The sequence below is a fragment of the Nannobrachium achirus genome (assembly GCF_963921795.1).
Source record: "Nannobrachium achirus genome assembly, chromosome: 5".
In the NCBI taxonomy this organism is placed as follows: domain Eukaryota; kingdom Metazoa; phylum Chordata; class Actinopteri; order Myctophiformes; family Myctophidae; genus Nannobrachium; species Nannobrachium achirus.
In genome coordinates, this window is record NC_137814.1 from 46,782,478 (window position 1) to 46,802,369 (window position 19,892).

The 19,892-nt window shown below is 43.1% G+C and overlaps 1 protein-coding gene across 1 annotated transcript in view; it reads right to left on the reverse strand.

Annotated features, from left to right (window-relative positions):
- The window catches only part of kcnab1b (potassium voltage-gated channel subfamily A regulatory beta subunit 1b), a gene marked incomplete at its 5' end in the record, with an annotated part of 71,431 nt that overhangs the window by 50,784 nt on the left and 755 nt on the right, over positions 1-19,892 (reverse strand). The gene's annotated exons all lie outside the window — the stretch shown is intronic.

Here is a 19,892-nt window from a genome sequence, read left to right on the forward strand (position 1 = left end):
TGAAATTGAGACATATTTGTCCTGCAGACAGACCAAGGTCTGTGCTGCACATAAATGAGGCACACCCAGATACTCACACACACACACACACACACACACACACACACACACACACACACACACACACACACACACACACACACACACACACACACAAAGAACATGTCCTAATACATACTCCTTGACACAAAAACCAGGGCCAAATTTGTCTGCGGTGTGTTGTAGAAGCTCTACATCGCAGAGTATAACAAATGGGACAATAAAGATGCCAACAGTGCTTTTCTTACATGATTTATGACCCGTGCCAGCCAAAATGCAGGCAGCCTAATCCGCACGAGTGCTATCTCACAGTGCCAGCTGCGGTTCGTTTGGCCAACAAGGGACTGTGCCATCACTCATCAAGCCAGAGGCTTAAATCCTCCGATCGATACCTGATCGATCAGATGATTATTTGTCTTCTTCTCACACAAAGGAGTTGTATGGGGGTGCCCGCTGGCCTAGCGGTGCAGGCGCATACCACATAGGCTCTGACAGCGTGTTGTGAGTTCGAGTCCCGTTCCTGACGACCGTTGCTGCGTGTCACTCCCCATCTAACCCTAACCCTAACCCTAACCCTCCCCATTTCCTGTCAGTCTACTGTCCTATCAATAAAGTCAAGTCACTTTTATTTATAGAGCACATTTAAAAAACCACCAGGGTCGACCAAAGTGCTGTACAGGCATCGAAAAATAGCAGTGTTACACAAATACAAAATTCAATAGATAAAAACAGTTACTCAAATACAATAGAAGAAACAACAAGGAAAAACTTAAATTGCAAAACTATGTAAACAACAAGGAATCATATGACACATTGAAGCAGTTGGACAGTGTGTTAATTAAAAGGCCAGGGAAAACAAATGAGTCTTTAGTCTAGTTTTAAACGTGGCCAAGGATGGTGCAGCCTTGACACCCATAGGCAGAGTGTTCCATAGGGTAGGAGCTGCGAACGAGAAGGCACGGTTTTTGCCTCAGGTTTGAGTGAGGAACCTTGAGAAGCAGCTTGTTGGCTGATCTAAGTGGCCTGGTGGAGTCGGGGGGGTTAATTAGATTGGTTACGTAGGGCGGTGCGAGGCCGTGAAGGGCTTTATAAACAAACAGAGGGTTTTTAAATTGGATTCGGAATTTGACCGGTAACCAGTGGAGGGAGGCTAACACAGTGGGCAATGGAGGATGACGAGCTCCCTATGTCGACCTGGAAGGTCCTATCTGAAAGGTAGGACCTGAGCCAATTCAGGACGGGTCCTTGGATGCCAACCTCGTGCTCAAGACGTGAGAGCAAGATGGCGTGATCGACGGTGTCAAACGCTGCACTGAGGTCCAGTAGCACGAGGATGTCGCAGTTACCTAGGTCGACAGTCACAAGAAGGTCATTTACGACCTTTAAGAATGCCGTCTCGGTGCTGTGCATTGAGCGAAACCCAGATTGAAAAGCCTCAAGGGTAGCGTCCTCATCTAGGAATGATTGTAGTTGGGCAAGGACAACCTTTACCAGGATCTTTGACAGGAAGCGGAGTTTGGATATTGGGCGAAAGGCCGGGTTGGTCAAGGCCGGGTTTTTTGATGATGGGTTGAACAATGGCATGCTTAAAGTAAGAGGGGACATGGCCTGAGGTCAGGGATCTGTTAATGATAGATAGAACACTGGGGCCTATACTGGCGAAGGCCTCTTTGGCTAGGTGGGAGGGGGTGATATCAACTGAACAGGTTGTAGGTTTCATGAGGGAAACAGTGGTTGACAGGCAGGAGAGGGATAACGGCCTGGCAATTGGCATGGGCAGGATGGGGTTATTGCTGGGCGTGGGTGTAATATTAGACCTGATGGTGGCTACTTTGTCAACGAAGAATTGGAGGAAGGTATCACAGGTGGTGTGGGAGACATCCGGGTTGGCATTTGCAGTGGGGATGAGAATGAGGTTTCTTGTGTCGAACAGAACTTTTGGTCTATGGATTATTAGTACTGATGAGGTTAGAGTAATAATGAGTTCTTGCAGCAGTAACTGTGGCTTGATAAGTGGTCAGGGAGTCACCCAGAAATAAAGGCAATAAAGGCATTAAATCCCTGTTTTCTGGCAAATGTTAACATTATTACTTTTGTAACAATTATTATAATTTTCTTTTTCTAAAATTGTGAAAGGAGCCGATCAACAAGCTCACAACGCATCGCGAAACGATGTGTTTGAGATTGTAGATCAGCTATTTTTGCTACTTGTCTACAAGTAATTCTATAGGGCTTAAGTGGTTAATGTCAGGATACAGCTATCTCTGCAGCCTATGATGTTAGATGAGAGGAGGATGGAAATGATTTATTCCGTTTCTCTGATGAATTATGGAGCCGCTAGACCGGGTCACTGAACCACACAAGTGTGGAGGTTGTAGTTTGGAATTTTAATAGTGACTGTCATCTCCACTAGACTGTGACACGTTATGAGTGTGTGTGTAAGGTGTGTGCCTGTGAGGCATTATAGATATTGTGATTATTAGAGCTCGAGAAACGCACGCACGCACGCACGCACGCACGCACGCACGCACGCACACACACACACACACACACAGGGGGGGGTCAATTTCTAAACTGTCAGAGTTAAATGAACTAGCAGTTCCACAGCTGTGAGCTTGTAGATGTGCTCTTTGCATTATTTTAAAAGAGAGAAAGTGAGTCTGACTGTCCCAGGATGCAACTCAGATGGCGTACGACCGTTCTGTCTCAAACTTGGTGCGTGTGTCTCATATGACCTGGAGGTGAGCCCCGCCAAATGGTATTTGATTGGACGAAGTTTACAAGAACAAAAAAAAAATTAATCATTGGTTCTCAAAGTTAGGTCCGGGAACTCCCAGGGGTCCTTGAGGGAGTTAAATTAACATTGATTTTACAATATAGATTGGGGTCCCGCAGATAGAAATGCCATTAAATGGTGGTCGGTAGTCTAAAATTCATGTCAAACTGGGGGTCCTTGAAATTAAAATGGTTGGGAGTCACTGCTAGAGCCCTAAAAGTCTTCCCTGATGGGTGTCCCTGCCATATATTTTCAAATGGGGTCAGGGGTGTCAATTTGGGGGTCCTTGACATGAAAAGGTTTGAGAACCACTGCGAGGGAAGGACACGGGCGAGATGCTGGTGGGCGCACAGATCAGAAACAGTACACGACTGCAGCAATTATTATTTGCCATGTCAACAGCAAACACAACGACAACATCAGATAAATAAATATTGCAAAAAAAAGATGACGATGTATTCCCGAGTTGCACCATTCCCAACCCGCGTAGCACTGAGTAGGCTTGCACCCAAAGGGCGCCGCCGTGCCGTTCTACTTTCTATAATGACCCAATTATTGAGGCATAGCGAGACCCAGAGCCTCCAGAGGGATGGGTTACCTATGCAAAGGCTAATGCAACTTTTGGCAATTCCTTATCCAGTCTAAGCAGCTTTACTGTAATTCACTAATAGAGCCACAGGGGGTAACTGTGGGGCCAGCCTCCAGGTGCAAGCAGCAAAGGAAACTAAAAGTTTCATGAAATTACAACTGGGGTCTTCAACGTTTTCAGGCCAAGGACCCCTTAGTTAGTTGAGAGAGAGAGATGAAGCAGGGACCCCCATAACCTTATCATAGATTGATTCCATATAGTTTCATTGTTGACAGCACAATTGTTAGTGTATTTTGGATTTTTTTGTGTTTTCACATACTGTATTTACTTGAACCGTCAATACTCAATAAACTTGACCTTTCACTGTACTTAGTCTGCTCTTTTTCCACTCTACACCAAAGCTCTTTGCCGAAAATAGCCGATCTACAAGCTCACAAAGCCTCGCACTGCGAAGCGCTGTGAGCTTGTAGATCTGCTATTTTTGGCTAAAGTCCTCAGAATATGGACACTAGGGTTCAAGTGTTTAATATATCTATCACTCAAAGATTTGGAGGACCCCCTGTAGTAACTCTGAGGACCCCCTAGGGGTCCCGGACCCCCTGTTGAAGACCCATGAATTAGAACAAATCGTTTCAACGGATGAAGGAAAAGTGATTGCATGAGGGAGGGAAACTCTTCCCTGGAGTTTTTGTTCTTTCTCGTTTCGCAGGCTCCTGTGGATAATGCAGCAGATTGAAGGATTCCAAGGTGAGATGACTGCAGAATGCAGATTGTTATCACAGCTGTTGTTATTGTTGTCATAATGACAACAATGTTGCACATGGGTGCCCACCCATGTGGGCACCCCCCCTGCTTCTATATCTAAAGTGTCTTGAGACAACTTGCTGTGAAATTGAACTGAATTGGAGAATTAGCATAGAATATGTGCATGTGTGTGTGCATGCAGATTTGTGTGCTTGAGTGCATATTTGTGTTTAAGAATAGAGAGAGACAGAGAGACAGAGAGACAGACAGAGAGAGACAGAGAGAGAGAGAGAGGTTGTGTGTGTGTGTGTGTGTGTGTGTGTGTGTGTGTGTGTGTGTGTGTGTGTGTGTGTGTGTGTGTGTGTGTGTGTGCGTGCGTGCGTGCGTGCGTGCGTGCGTGCGTGCGTGCGTGCGTGCGTGCGTGTGTGTGTGTGTGTGTGTCCATGTATGTTCAAACTAAATACTAACATACAGTATATCATTTGCATATAAACAAGTATAAGCTAAAAGCAAGAAATTGCCTCCTACATGGATGGCACCCAAATTAGGCCTTGAAGTAAAATGACAAATGAGTCATCGACAACCTGTCATCACTTATGAGCATCCCATGTGCTGCCATGCATGTACAGCTGGTTTTATTCTTAGTTTCTTGTTTTGTCAACATTTCTCAAGTACATTTGATGTAATGTGAAGTATCACATCTTGTTTTTAGGATTCTTAAATCAATCATTAGTGTGGTTTCCCAAAAGGGCAACACAGTATAGCACTTGTCCGACTTTATCATTGTGTAAACCCTAACGTTTTTTTTACGCTACTCCTCCCACAATTTGGTGGCACACACAAGTCAAATCGACCGGCTTCATCAGGAATTGTGTGCTTCCATTTTGCTAAGGGATACGTCATAGAGTTTAATTTACATTCATTTATTAGTGAATATAGAACTTGTGCTACTTTATTGTCACATAAACCCTAAAGGATGGCACACATGATCGTAAGTCAAGCTCACTAGACCCTGCTAACTACAGTAGTTAGACCCAGCAGACAAATGCAATTAACTGGTTCTGGTAGGATATAAAACCTTAAAATTATTATGACCTGAGTCCTGAGCTAAGCATACTCTACTGACAGCAGTTTAAGGAATCAAGGACGGCTGCAGACCCAAGCAAACAGTCTTTAGAAGCAGTCAGAACTCACTAAATACATGTTAGTGTTTCTTCATTTTATTTACCGCAGCAACAGTCTGACAAATGGATGCATTTCAGCTCCTCAGGCGTTGATGAAGGCCTGAACCGAAACACATCTGTTTGTCACACTGCTGCTGAGGTACCTTAACAAAAACGTGAAGATTTCTTCTGTGAGTGCAGACTGTTTCTTAAGAAGGATATAAAGCCAACAGTACAAAATCCTGCAGTATTTGTCAGTGCACTGACAAATACCAAAACATCACGTCACGTGTGGTGGCTGGGATGCAGGTACACAGTCGGCTACCCCTGGTGGCAACCATGCCATGGTTAATCAATCATTCAGCGGATGGGGAAGTCATATCACAGGACCTATGTGGGAGGACAGGAAATAGTCAAGAACGGATAGAAATTAATCACTTTGACAAGCAGATGACGAGATTAGCTGAGAATTAAAAGCTGGGGAGTTGCAGGGGAAGGAATCCTCTAGAAGTGTTCCTGACGCGTGATTATGGATCCAACTGGGAAAGATGGATGGAAACGGCAAAGAGCGCTCGTTTTCAGTTATTGTCCACGACATTGCAAGCGGCGCGAAGGCCAGCGGCCAGGGCCGCGCGGCGAGTTACGAAGCCGTGGTGAATGCAATCGTTATATTTATGCCCAGGCCGTAAGGCCTGGGCAAGCGCACGATAAACGCCATGATAATTGGGTTTTGGTGCACCTCGCGCGGTCCAAGTGACTACAACGGAGCGCTCCCTACGTCCGGTTCAGCCAATCACAAGCTTCAAAAATGAGTCCGGGGCGTGGTTATCCATCTTTCCCAGTTGGACCCATAATCACGCGTTCCTGACACGCACGCACGCGCATGCACGCACAAGTACACGCTCACAGGCGTGCATTGAAAGGGAAGAGTGAAGGAAAGGCAGGTAGCGAGACAAACAGACAGAGAATACACATTTTTTAGAGCTGCAGAGCAGAGAGAATCCAAACCCCAGTGGTCTAAGCAGATTAAGACTCCCAAGACAATAAAGTCTTTATGACAGAATGAGAAATGTGAAATGACAGCTGCTGCTGCGCACGTGCACGTGCGTGCATGTGTATTTGGGGGGTGTGCTTGAGTCCTAGAGGCTGCCTTTTGCATGACTGTTCTGAATTCATTTGCATGCACACGGCAAATGATGATAATTTCTGCACAAAACAAGACTAAAAGCCCCACTACTGTGCAATGGACATTGGCCTAAGGCCGGAGTGGTGCAAGAGGAGTCATGGAGTCACCAGAAGTATTTGGGTTCTCTCCCTCCAGAGAGTTTTCAACATATCCTGTGTGGGAACAAAGTGTTGAACTGAATAACATCGCTGTCCTTGGAGCCTCCCTATAGCAGGGCGAAATGATTCAAATAAAAACACCAATTGAGCTAAGCATTGCAAGAAAGCCAAGAAGCGTCTTCATGGTGAATAGTCTTATTTGGCTTCTTGTGAAGCATTCTGGAAGGCTATTCAAATGGCTTGAATATGATATTAATAATGTGAACTATCCTTGATCTGGATTTTGGCTGCTTACTGCAGAAAAGCAAAAGAAAGAAAAATGTGAGTGTTGGTCAAATCGCAGATGGAATATTGGTGTATTTTTAGGCAGGGACAGATGGTGGAGAAGCACACCTGAAACCCCATGGGTCAGTCCTGTTTTGGAAACAACATGTGGACAGTTCTGTGGGTACTGTAGTGTACATTGATCAAGTATGCTGTCAAATTGGAGATGATGGTTTACGTTGGTGCAGCCCAGTGGGATCTAATGCACCAGGTTGATTTGCTACAGACATTTCTGCTAAGAGGAGTGAAGACTGGCAGTGTTGCATTTGGTGATTCAATCTTTTAATGATGTCAAGCGCACCTTAGCCTCGGAAACCCAGTAAGCGCACCTCAGTTAAAACTTACACTACAGGTCAGACAATGGTCTATTGATATGCATATAGGCTTGTGATTGTTAATTCACCCTGCTGTGGTTGTTTTACATCGATCGATGCATATCCGTGCGATGCATATCCGTGCGCGTGTTCATGCTGAAAAAGATTTGGTATGGCGTGTATGCGAGTAACATGACAAATGCAACACTGAAGACATGTCACAGTGGATCAAGATACACTTCCTCTGGGAGGGATATACAGTATATGTCTTCTTAAATTTGATTAACCACTTAAGCCTGATTTATAATAGGCCTAGCTGTTCCACAAGCTCACAAACACGCTGTGATGGGTTGAGAGCTTGTGAATTGGCTACTTTCAGAAATATTTTGAACAACTATAATGACATGCCTAAAACGGGGATTTTAGGATACAACAACCACTGCATTTGTACAAGGAAGATTTCATTGAGTGCAGTCAGTGCAGTCTAGAACAAAAGTTCTGCCGTAACTTGCTCGAACTTGGTGTTCGTTTTATCTGATAAATTGTGACCGGGTTCCTGTTTTGCTGTTTGGGCTTAGCGGAGCCCCCTCCCTGCTCCGGGGCTCCTGGAATGTGGCACCTGGGCGTACATTATTAGATCCATGCATCACGGCAGCCTTGCCACCTGACAGACTGACTCGTAACTGTAGTAAATGGTGTGGGGCACACAGATCCATTTCATTGAGGGGATACGAGGGCTTTCCATGTGTAATAGGAAAAGTGGGCATTGCTGATAAATCAGAGTGCCGCTGGACACACACACACACACACACACACACACGCACGCACGCACACGCGCGTGCACGCACACACACACACACACACACACACACACACACACACACACACGCACACACACACACACACACACACACACACACGCACACACACGCACACACATGGAAAGTGACAGCTATGGTAATATTGATTTACGCTTCAGTCGGAGTGCCAGCAACAGCGAGGCTGTAGACCGACAGACGGCCAGGGCACATCAGTCCCCATCTGGCTGTCAAAAAACACTGGCTCCTGTGGACAGCTTCATGTTCCTCTAATCCTCAGAATCACTGAATCATTGCTTGTTAGCCGTTATCATTTACCCTGTACAACAACGTTTATACACTGCATACGTTCACACTTAACTTACAATCATGTCATGCACTGACGTGATCACGAAAAATGGAGATTGTACAGGTGGCGATCAAGAAAGAGCTGTTGTCAGGGATGGGGGGGGGGGGGGCATACCTGCTGCTATGTTCATGCACCTTATCTAACCTCATGTGTATAGTTGTGTCTTGTGTATCCACCTCTTTCCGCAGGAATTTACAGGAGAAGTTTTAACAGCAGACATACCGGTACAAGCTCACGCCGGAAGCTCCGTGCAACTTCTGCACAATGCAAGATGGGATGTTGGAAAGTTGTGGATAGTTACCTTTTTTATTTTATAGCTAATGGCTATTGGTTTTCTAGAACTCTTGTATCAATATTGTAGACAAACATGCACTCTGAGTGGCAGTTAAACCCACACATTCGCTCAAGAGAACTTGTGAACTCTATAGGCCTACGTTTCATGCACCCAACAGCGCCACACTACATGACATCATACATAGCAACCCGGGCACTTAGGCTCTATTGTAGCCTGACAGTGCTGCATTGTGGGTTCGAGTCCTGTTCCCGGCGATCAATTACTGCATGTCTCTTCTCTTCTCCGTTTGCTGTCCATCTATACTGAATGCTTTCAATAAAGGCAGAAAAATATATGTTTTTGTCTGTGTTTATACCAGAAGAGCATGTGCTGCTTGAAACATCACTCATGGGAGATATTTGGCATACAGATCTTTCTGATTAAGTGGAAGGCCTCGCCTAAGGGAAGAAATTTGTTTTAGGGCCGTTTGATTAAAAACAAGAAGTTAGGATAAGAGTTTCATCCTCCACCAACATGAGAATGACATTCGCTCTGGGGCTTTTTCTGCCAAATCCCAATAACCTGTCACCATTAATTGTAAGCACTTGTTTGCTGAATGACATGTGTTGTGACTGGGGGAAATGTCTAGATGTTGTTATAGCTATGGTCGTTAGTGTACTTATTAGTGACTGTAATGACAGTAGCTACTGTTACTGTATGACTGTTATTAGATACGAGAAACAACATTACTGTTAGGCCTACTCTATGACTGTTTTAGTTACTGTAATGACAGAATCTAACATTACTGTTGTAGGCTATTAATTGTTTGATATGGTAAAGACTAACCATGAAATAAAAACAAGCTTCTTCTTGCTAACAACGTGGAAACAGGTTAAGAAGTAGAAGTATATACTCACTGGGAACATGATCTCCCATGATCTTTAAGTATTGTTTTAAGGTTGACTAGATCATAATCTATTTATTTTATTGTCTTTTTTATGTTTTGTGGTCTGGAGGAGTGTTGCTTAAGCCCCAGGGGGGTCCAGGGGAAAGATCCGCCTAAAGATCCTGCATGCCCAAATTGGAACAGTTGTGGACACAAAACTACAATGATTGCGGCTAATCTTGTCCCACCAAATGTCAGCTAACCCCTGAAAATTCACAAATGCAGTGTAAAACATCACATTTCTCTTACCAAATTGTCCTGCTGTGATCATTTAGCTAGGAAAAGAGGATTGAAAAAGACCTCCGCCTATGGAATATTTGCCTTCTGAATAGTGAATGAGCCTCAAGACCTCATTGAAAACATATATATTGAATAGAGAAATTGTTCACCAAGGTGTCATCAATTGATAGGAAAAATGGTATGAATATATTCCAAACTATGTAAACTCTACAGATGTTTTAGTGAGAGTAGTGCTGTAATATTAGCAATGTTAAAGTATAGGGTGAAAAATGATAAAAACGAGTAATAATAAGTACCGTATTTTCCGGACTATAAGGCGCACTTAAAAGCCTTTAATTTTCTAAAAAAACTACAGTGCGCCTTATAGTCCAGTGCGCCTTATATATGGATCATTCATTGACATTGATATTCCCTTTAGCACAGCTCCATCTGTTTGTTGCATAACGCAACGGTAGCGTCTATTATGTGCGCCTTATAGTCAGGTGCGCCTTATATATGAAAACAGTTTGAAAATAGACCATTCATTGACAGTGCGCCTTATAGTCAGGTGCGCCTTATAGTCCAGAAAATACTGTAGTAATAATACTGTAATATGAGTAATGTATGGATGAAAAGTACAATGACAGCTGATTACTATGCTTTAGGACCACTGTAACAATAATCAACAATGAAATTGTAGTTTGATTTGGTCTCTATTGACTTATTGACATTTATTGACAGCTGTTCAGAGGTCAACACCTTTTGCCCCCGCCGGCGGGGGCAATGGGGTTCAAGAGGTTAAAGAATCAAAATCAAAGACAGCATGTCTTCATTATAACTTTAGCTAGAAGCATGTTTATACGGAAAAAAAAGACACTTGTTACATCAGAGTAGAACATGTCCCATCTTGGTACATAGAGTACAACAGGCACTCAAATGCCTGAGTAACTTTCTCTCTCTCTCTCTCTCTCTCTCTCTCTCGCCCCTTGTCCACAAATGTTTAAGACGAGAATGTTGACCCATCATATCCGCCTGGCTGCTCTGCATAAAAAGTGGAACATTGTTGTGACGCCTTTGACCAGGCAGGAGGCAGTCGCAGAGCCTAACTGACATCTGTTTAAAAGGCACAGACGGCCCCCAAGGCAGGACAGGGCTGTGATGTATAAGCTCGGCGCACCATTATATCTTGTCCCCAGATAAATAAAACCGTTAAATAAATGCGTAGGCTACAGCTGTAAATGTGAGAGAGAATGTATAGAAGACACCAACAACAACAGCTGTTAAACTGCACAGTGTAACACAAGGCTGTTGTTTTCTTCACGCCTCTGATTGCTGAATGCCGGCATGTCATGACTCATGTAAAAGCACCCACGGAGGCGGCTCTGTGTGGTTCGTTACGCCTCTAACGCGGGATCTCTCCCTCTCTCTGTTGACCCATGATAAGGTGCTGTGCAGCAAACCAATAGAAGGGATTTTAACATGCCCATTATATGCAGTGCAGCGCTGCTGAACTAACCCAGCGGAACCTTGCCTAACCTCTTAAGCAGCTTTATACTCTGTTGCGTGACAAATAGCGAAAATAGCCAAATCTACAAGCTCAATGCGTTTGCCCTTTTCTCCCCAATTTGGTTGTTATGCCAAACTGATTGCTCCCCACGCACATATCCTACTGGCTTACCTGCCAGTGAGGAGCCCCCACCGGGAGGAAGTAGAGCCTTCGTCCTACTCCTCCCGCCCAACACTACTACACTGACAGGTGCCGCCCCAGACCGTAGGTGCATGTGTAGTTTTAGTGACACATATCACCCTCCCCGAAACCCTTGCCAATTGCATCCGTATAGACCAGGGGTGGGGAACTTTGATGATGGCGAGGGCCACTATATTTCCACCTTCACTCCAGAGGGCCACATTGCATACTGCTACGTCCTACTTTGTCATTCTAGTATCTCATACAAAAGAAGCAAAAATAGCAGATCTGCGATGCGTTTTGAGCTTGTAGATCGGCTATTTTTGCTTCTTTTGAATTGGAATCCTGAATTTTTCTTGTGGTTGTTTTTTAATTGGAATCCTGAAATGTACCATTTTTATCTAATTTCAAATGCATTTAGTTATATAGCCATGTTAACTTTATGAACCTAAATACAAATACATTGGACATAAAAAAAAATACATTTTAATACTACTATACTAGTCATTAAGCTACTAATATAGACTGATGGAATTAAAGCAGGTCATGTTTGGAATTGTAACAGCTGAAATCAATAATGTATCAGTATTCCGGTATTAACCTGCGGGCAGCATTAAGTGAAGGTGGGGGCCGCATGTGGCCCCCGGGCCGCCAGTTGCCCATGTATGGTATAGACGCTCGACAAAGCCGGATGCACCGTGGATTCGAACCTACAGAGTCTGCGGTGGTGCTTGTACTGTAGATCTTATATTGTGGTTATAATGAAAAGAAAAGGAAAAAGAAGCAGAGACACTTGCATGAAGCCAAAATATCTAGAGCACTATGAAAACAGTGTGATTCGATGCCTTTTCAAATTATAACACAAACAAGAAGAGAGAAAAACAGCCAACTCGTACTTAAATTAGAACGTAACTGTTTCACTGTATCTCCATGACAACTGTAAATGAAGCTTATTGTTGTATTACTAACATCTGTCTTGCTGCTCCGCACACGCTATCTTCTGCCTCAAGATCTACGCCCTCACATGTTCCCTTCCCTGTGTGGCTTAGGAGCAGCTTTACTGCCACTATCGTACAATCGCGCGCGCACACGCACGCACGCACGCACGCACGCACGCACGCACGCGTGAATACACTCACAAAGGTTACGCAACATGTAACACAAAATAACAGCGCTCACTTTTATTTGTGAGGAAAACATACTGTACTCAGACTTGTAAAGAGAATGACAAAAATATCTACTACTCTAGAGGGAAGTTGTCTGTTAAAGTCAAATATCCAGTCAGATCCAGATCATCCAGTGTGTGCAAAGCAGCACAACACCGAGGGAGAAGAGGAACCCAGTAAAACCAGAAGGTAGGAGGTGGGTGCTATGGTATCATATAATATGTATGTGATTGTGTGCTGAGGAAGGATACTGGAGGATTTACCAGGGCTTTGACGGCTTTACAAAACCACCTCCACCTGTTTACAAGGATCTGAATGCAGAAACAGATCCTTACTTAATTACTTAAAGCCCCTTCCCCACTGGTATGCAAATCCACTGACAATGTTCCATATTTAGATACATTTCAGTATTGTTTCCAAGTCAACCACAGTGCTGAAACCCGCCTTACTGAAAGTAACGATTGCAACTGGTACAAGTAGTGGCTGTCTAGAACGGAGTGGTTCATTTGACATCAATGAACCGAGTATTTAGGCCTAGAATTATTGAATGCTTTAACTATTGAAAAATAGCAGATATACAAGCTCACTGTGAGCTTGTAGCTTGTAGATCTGCTATTTTTGAAAAAGTCGTGAAAATGTGTGCAAATCTTTGAATATATGTATTTTTAAAGCAAACGTTTGTAACTCAAATTTTGCTTCTGGGTGGTCCCTGGAACAAAATATTTAGAGTCTGTGGCCAAATACATATCATTTTGGGGGTCCTTCACATGAAAAGGTTTGAGAACCAATGACATATAGTAGTCTCTCAAGAACAGACTAACTGAGCTCCAGTTAAGTGAAAAGGACCTTTTCTTTGACGATGGCTGGCCAGATTGCTGCCATAGAAACATACCGGTAGGTTTTTCAAAAAACCTTAGAAGGATTCAAAAGACACTTATAGAATCGTGTCAAAATTCTAATTTTCACGATTTTTCAAAAATAGCAGATCTACAAGCTTGCAGCGCGGCACTCGGTGCCGCGCTGTGAGCTTGTATATCTGCTATTTTTCAATAGTTAAAGCATAAAATAATGATACACAATAATGTAACCTGACTTTCGCCAGATGGTGGCAGCATTGCGTATATAACGCTCTGCTTTTACCATCTGGGCTTGCTCGGCCAGAGTTGATAACACTCGTAAAGTCCCGGGCCGGACCAATCAGCGGCAGCTATGGGCGGGCTCTGAGCGGCTCTGAGCCAATAGAGTCTGATTGCAGACCACGTGGAAACCCAGGAGGCGGATTCTGGGTGCAACGTCATGCAGACAGGCCAATATGAGTGGTTGGAGTTGGCACTCCCAGACTGTGATAGAAACGGCCACATCCAATCACCTGCTACAGAAATTCAAAAAATGGCCCGCCCCTTACATCGAGTCTGCCCGAGAGAGCCCAGATGTAAGGCAGAGCGTTACGCACTGCTGCAACTATCTGGCGAAAGTCAGGTTACAATAATGTGTACCCATTCTAAATGGGTTAATTGATAAACTTGAGAAATGTGTATGTTGTAGGTCTCTCTGTGTCCTACAATATACACATTTCACTTTTGTTTCCCTGTAGAGACAAGAACATATACAGTTAATTATAATGCATGCAGAAAAAGAAAAATAATTATGTGAATCTCTGAACACCAGCATTTTTTTTTTACTTTTTACTATTTCAGCAGCACAAAGCACTTACCAGCAGTAGTAGGCTTCGTTCTAAAAGGACATATCAATCTTTAGAGTCCTCACCAAAAAAAAAAAGAAAGATACTTCAGAAAAAAAAGTAAAGTAAGAGAAAATATATTGTTTACATGCATAGATGATCAACTCCACCCAACTCCACCCTACGGCAGGGTTTCTCAAAGTGGATGCTGTGGCACCCTAGGGTGCCTTGACCCAAGTCCAGGGGTGCCTCAGAATACTTTGATAATATTTACAATTTATCATTTGCAATTTACTTGGTGCGTTCTTTTTCAGACTACAGTACACCAAAACCAAAAAAAAAAAAAAACAGAAAAGGGATGCTATGGTTTAAGTGGTTAAACGCCAAGTATAAAAGTGATTTTCAATCGTTCCTAATAATGGAAACATATTCAGTCAAGTTTTCCTTGTGACAAAGCCTACTGTATCTTTGAAGGATTTGCATATTTACAGTACATACGTTAATATGACATAAGATTCTAAAGAAATGAGGCCACTGTGTGAATGACTATCCATACCACTACCACTGCTGGTTATGTTTTGTCTGTTGTCTATTTTGTATTGTTATGGATTCCATGTGGAAACGGGCTTACTTTCTACAGCTGCTTTGAAAGGAAGACGTACAGCATTTTGCATTGAGCTGTTAACTGCTTACCAAGGAATCAACTGTAATTGCCTTACTATAGGCATGTACAACATTACAGAATAGAGCCATCAGGCTTACTTTCATGCTGTGAACAGATTGAGATTAGCCAGTCCAATGTTGTTATGGAAACTAGACTAGGGATGCTGTGACAAGAGGACACTTTTAATACATTTCAAAGATCTGCAACCACTTGGCTCATATTATGCTAATTGCATCCTTTCTGACTCTGAGAGCTGGCATATCTCCACCCCTTTACTTTTCTCCTCCTCCACAGAGCAACGGTGGCGACGTCTACTGTGCCTCTCTCTCTACTCTGGTGAGTTAACAACAAGGCGCAAGCTGCTATTTTGTTCCTGTGTTCTGGGTTACGAGCCAACTCTCCAACTCTGTCAGATGCGATAGCTGTTTGCTCGGCCTCATTAGAACTCAGGGTCCTAGACACGCGCGCATGCAGTGCTCAACTTCTCCGCATTTCTCCGACATCATTTTCCACATACTGTACTCTCAAAGTCTCAAAGTACTCGACGGGACCTTGAAAAATCCATGTTGCGGCCGTTATTGAGCAACCTGTGAAGAAGCAAACACAACTTGAACGATGTCTCCACATTGATGCAGCTATGGAGTTTATATGCAGGACACAGTACAGAGCGTATCCACCTGTTTCTCTGGCTATTTGAAGCACACTGACCTATCGGCCTAATTATCAATGACATTTATAGGATGGTGGGGATGGGGATCATGGGCTCATGGTTTCAAAATAAAGGCCTCCTGCCAGGAGCACAAAGCCACCACCTCCACTGCCATTGTGCCACAGCTTCAATGTGCTTTTACATAGGGCTGTCACGATTATGACATTTTACATGACGATTAATTGTCTCTCAAATAATTGTGATAAACAATTTAATTGTGTTTTTGTCATAGACAATTAGATTTCTATTTGGCTTTTAAGTTGCACATGGTAGATATGACACATAATCTAAATATACAAATAAATTACTGACATATTTGACAACTTTATACTTAAAAAAAAACATTGATAGTGGCAATAGCCGATCTACAAGCTCACAATGCGACGCGTTGTGAGCTTGTAGATATGCTATTTCCACTATTTTTGAATTTAAAAAAATGTATATGAACATTTTTCAAACGATTATGAAAAATAATCACGATTATGTCAAATAATTGCGATTAGACGATTATGTAATAATTGTGACAGCCCTACTTTTACAATGTATATGCACACAACGATGCATCTATATAAACACGGTAATTGCTAAATGAGATCTCTTCACTTACTAAATGCCATCTAACACAGAAAAAATAGCTCACGCACACAGACACACACACACATTATATGAAAATGTTAAACCTACAGTACATGCTCTCTGCGTTTGCGTTGGCATTTAAATGTGATTATTTTGCTTCAGAGTTGATGTAGTCAAAAAAGAAATGCTACAGTGTGATTAGATTATTTGTGTAATACCTGTGAACCATTTAATTATACTAGACCTTCTACAGTTTGCTAGCTAATCCAACAATTAAGAAATTAATGTCTTTCTCACGTGAAATCCAAACGGTAAGAAACATGGTTAACTTTGCGGAAGGCAATTGTGCCACATTCCACATCTATACTGCTTGTGTTTATGCTGCCATTATAGTATTTTCCCCATAAAGAGCCTGGAGAGAAGACAGCTGCTGCCTTACAAACAGCAGACCGCACGATGGCTGCCTTAAAGATGCCGCTCAGACACCTCAGAAGCTAAAATAAGATTATGATCTGATTATAATAATACTAGAAATTGGAAGTAAAGTGTCACTGCGAGAACATCTGCAGGAACACAAAATGTAACTAGAAGCAGTGCTCTTCCGAGCACAGGTCTCCACCAGGCCATGCGTCCTGGTGGTGCTACTGTATAATAGGCCAATGTAAATAGGCTGGCATATGTTCTTCACCTTAGACCTTTCATGGCAATCGGACACTGCATGCATGATTTGAGCATTGTGTTCCAAAAATGTGTTTTGCTAAAGTCTACCTGCTGGTGGCGCTATAACAGGCCAACGTGAAAAGGGTAGCATTTGTTCCTTGACATAGTGGGAACATGTTTGACAAATTTCACAGTAATCGAAAGCTGCGTTGATGATTTGAAGCATTTTGTTCAAAAACTGAGCAATCCTGCAAACTTTGGAAGCCAATATTAGCCAATTAGGATGGAACATGAAATATCAGATGGATCGGACTTGATCACATGACTATAGAGATACTGTGTACCGATTTGCATGATTTTTGGATAAAATCTCAATGAATAATAGGAAAAAATGTGTTTTACATAAGTCGGCCTCCTGGTGGCGCTATAAAAGGCTGATGTGAAAAATGCAGGGAAAGGGTTTTTCCTTGGCCTCTAGGGAGTGCGCTTACAAAGTTTGAAACTGATCGGTGGAGTTATAGGTAAAACCACAAATCGGCCTGTGCGACCATGCACCATGAGGCTGATTTCAAAAATTTGAAGTGGCATTTCTTCCTCGACCTAGTGGGAACGTGTGTGCGTGATTTCGTGATAATTGCACTTTGCGTTTGGGATTTGAGGCATTTTGTTCAAAACGGCTCAATCCTACAAACTTTGGAAGCCAATCTTAGCCAATCAGGATAGAATGCATATACATTAACCAAACGTGAATGGAGGAGAAGCCTTGTTAGATGTAATTATAATCAGAAAAGTCTCCGCCAGGTCAGGTAGGTTATTGTGGGTCAGCAATGATCGGAATTCAGTCATTGCAGGGGTGAGCGGAATCTATAACAGGCCGATGTAAAAGCATTGGGCAACAGATTCTACTCTGGCTTGCAGGGAGTGTGCGACCATGCAGATTGTTCCAACGGTGCTGGAGATTAAAAGAGAGAACAACCAGGTGCTCAGTGGAGGTTTTCCTCTTAAATTTTTATCCCACGATTTTGTAACCCATTTTTCACCCAATGCCAGTTGCCTAAGCTGTAACCTGGGCTCTGCTCTCCCTCTGCCAACCTGGGGAGGGCCCTGAACTGAGCTCATGCTTCCTTCTATGCATGAGGAGTGAGCAGGCCGCTTCTTATCACCTGACAGGGGGAGATTCCCCGGTTGGACGTAGAAGGAACACGTTATTCCAAACAGTTCCAGTTCAAACTGCACAAAACTGTGAGGGTATCTACCCTAGGAGACACGGCAAGAACATGCAAACTCCACACAGAAAGGCCCTTTGACAACCCAGCATCCACAGCGTCCCTCCGGCACCGGCGGGAATCGAACTCAGGACCTTCTACAGTAGCTGTGAGGTGACATCGCTACCTACTACCGTGCTAAATGAGGAGAGGGCGTAAAATCAAGGTACTTTAATCGTTACAAAAGGTTAAAAAGCCAACTTGTTTCGACCCACTGGTCTTCATCAGGGAAAGTATGAGATTACTGGAGATTAGCTGTTCACAGATTAACGGACACACACACACAAACGGACAAGGGTGAAAACGCCTTCGGCCTGGCAGAGACAATAATATAATAGATCATAGATTATGATCTATTATTACTTATAGGTTAATGTTGGGTTTATTATAGATACAGATCACAAACACACGCACATATATGCACGCACAAATGCATGCAATTGCACGCACACACGCACGCACTTCAACAGGTTATTGTGTATGTATGGTGTTTTAAAAATATGGTTCAATGTGCTATTGTGAACTTTGAGCTCCTGGCCCTCCAGTGGTCTCTGCACGGCCCTGGTCCAGCTTCTATTCAGCTAGTTATTTATGGAGGTCTTGAAGTTAAAAATAGAACTAATAATCTTAAGGCTTGCAGGTAAGGTAACCCATTCCACATGACTGCTGCAGTAGAGTATAAAAACTAGTCCTTTCCCACACAGCCTTTTAATCTGTATGGTGCACAGTCTGGTGGACTAACTGTGTACGTCACTAAGTTTACCATCATTTCCATATGTGATACCCTCTCCTCCGTGCTGAGCCACTAATAAAATGAATTTAAAGATCAACCTAACTAATTCATCTTACAGTACAAGGTCAGCTTCTTTTTAAGGATCTTATAGCATGCTAGTGTAGATGCTAGTGCCCTGGCCAATATTTCGAGAGCACTTACTGTATATCTACGTACGGTATATAAAAGTGGATATTCTAGCTGGAAATAATTTTTTATTGATCTACAGATACATTTTTGCGCTATACTCAACAGATCAGACTCAGTCTAAGATGCAGCATGATTAAGCAACTTCACCCTTGGCTGTAACTTATGTAATACCACTCGGAACACAGGGGACTTATTTCATTTAGCATTAGCCCCAAAGAGTATCAACTCTGTTTTGCCAAGATGGACAAATATTTATATAGATATTAGCCTGTAACTTCAGTGTGGACGATTCATTACAAACAGATTAAAAAGTCACAGCAAAACATTTCCCACTTTGAATAGTGGGCTCTGATTGGTCACCCACAACTCTAGGGTGAGCAAAATGTAATTCAAACCAAGGTTCTTTTTCTTCTTCTTCTTTCTGTGTCAGATTCGGGATGGTATACCTAGGGCAGTGGTTCTCAAAGTGGATTCCAGGGACTATGTGGGTTCCTTTAGAGGGGTCTAAATTGACCCATACAAGTCTGTAACTCTGAGAGTAGTACAAATGGAACCATGGAACCAAATGAACCCTGACGGGTTCATTTGGTTCCATTTGTACTACTCTCAGAGTTAAGGGGAGACCTTGACATTTGAAAGTTTGAGAAACACCGACCTAGGGGTTATACGGCAGCTGACCAACCAGCACAGGTAAAATGCCACTGCAGGCTGAATTGTCACTGT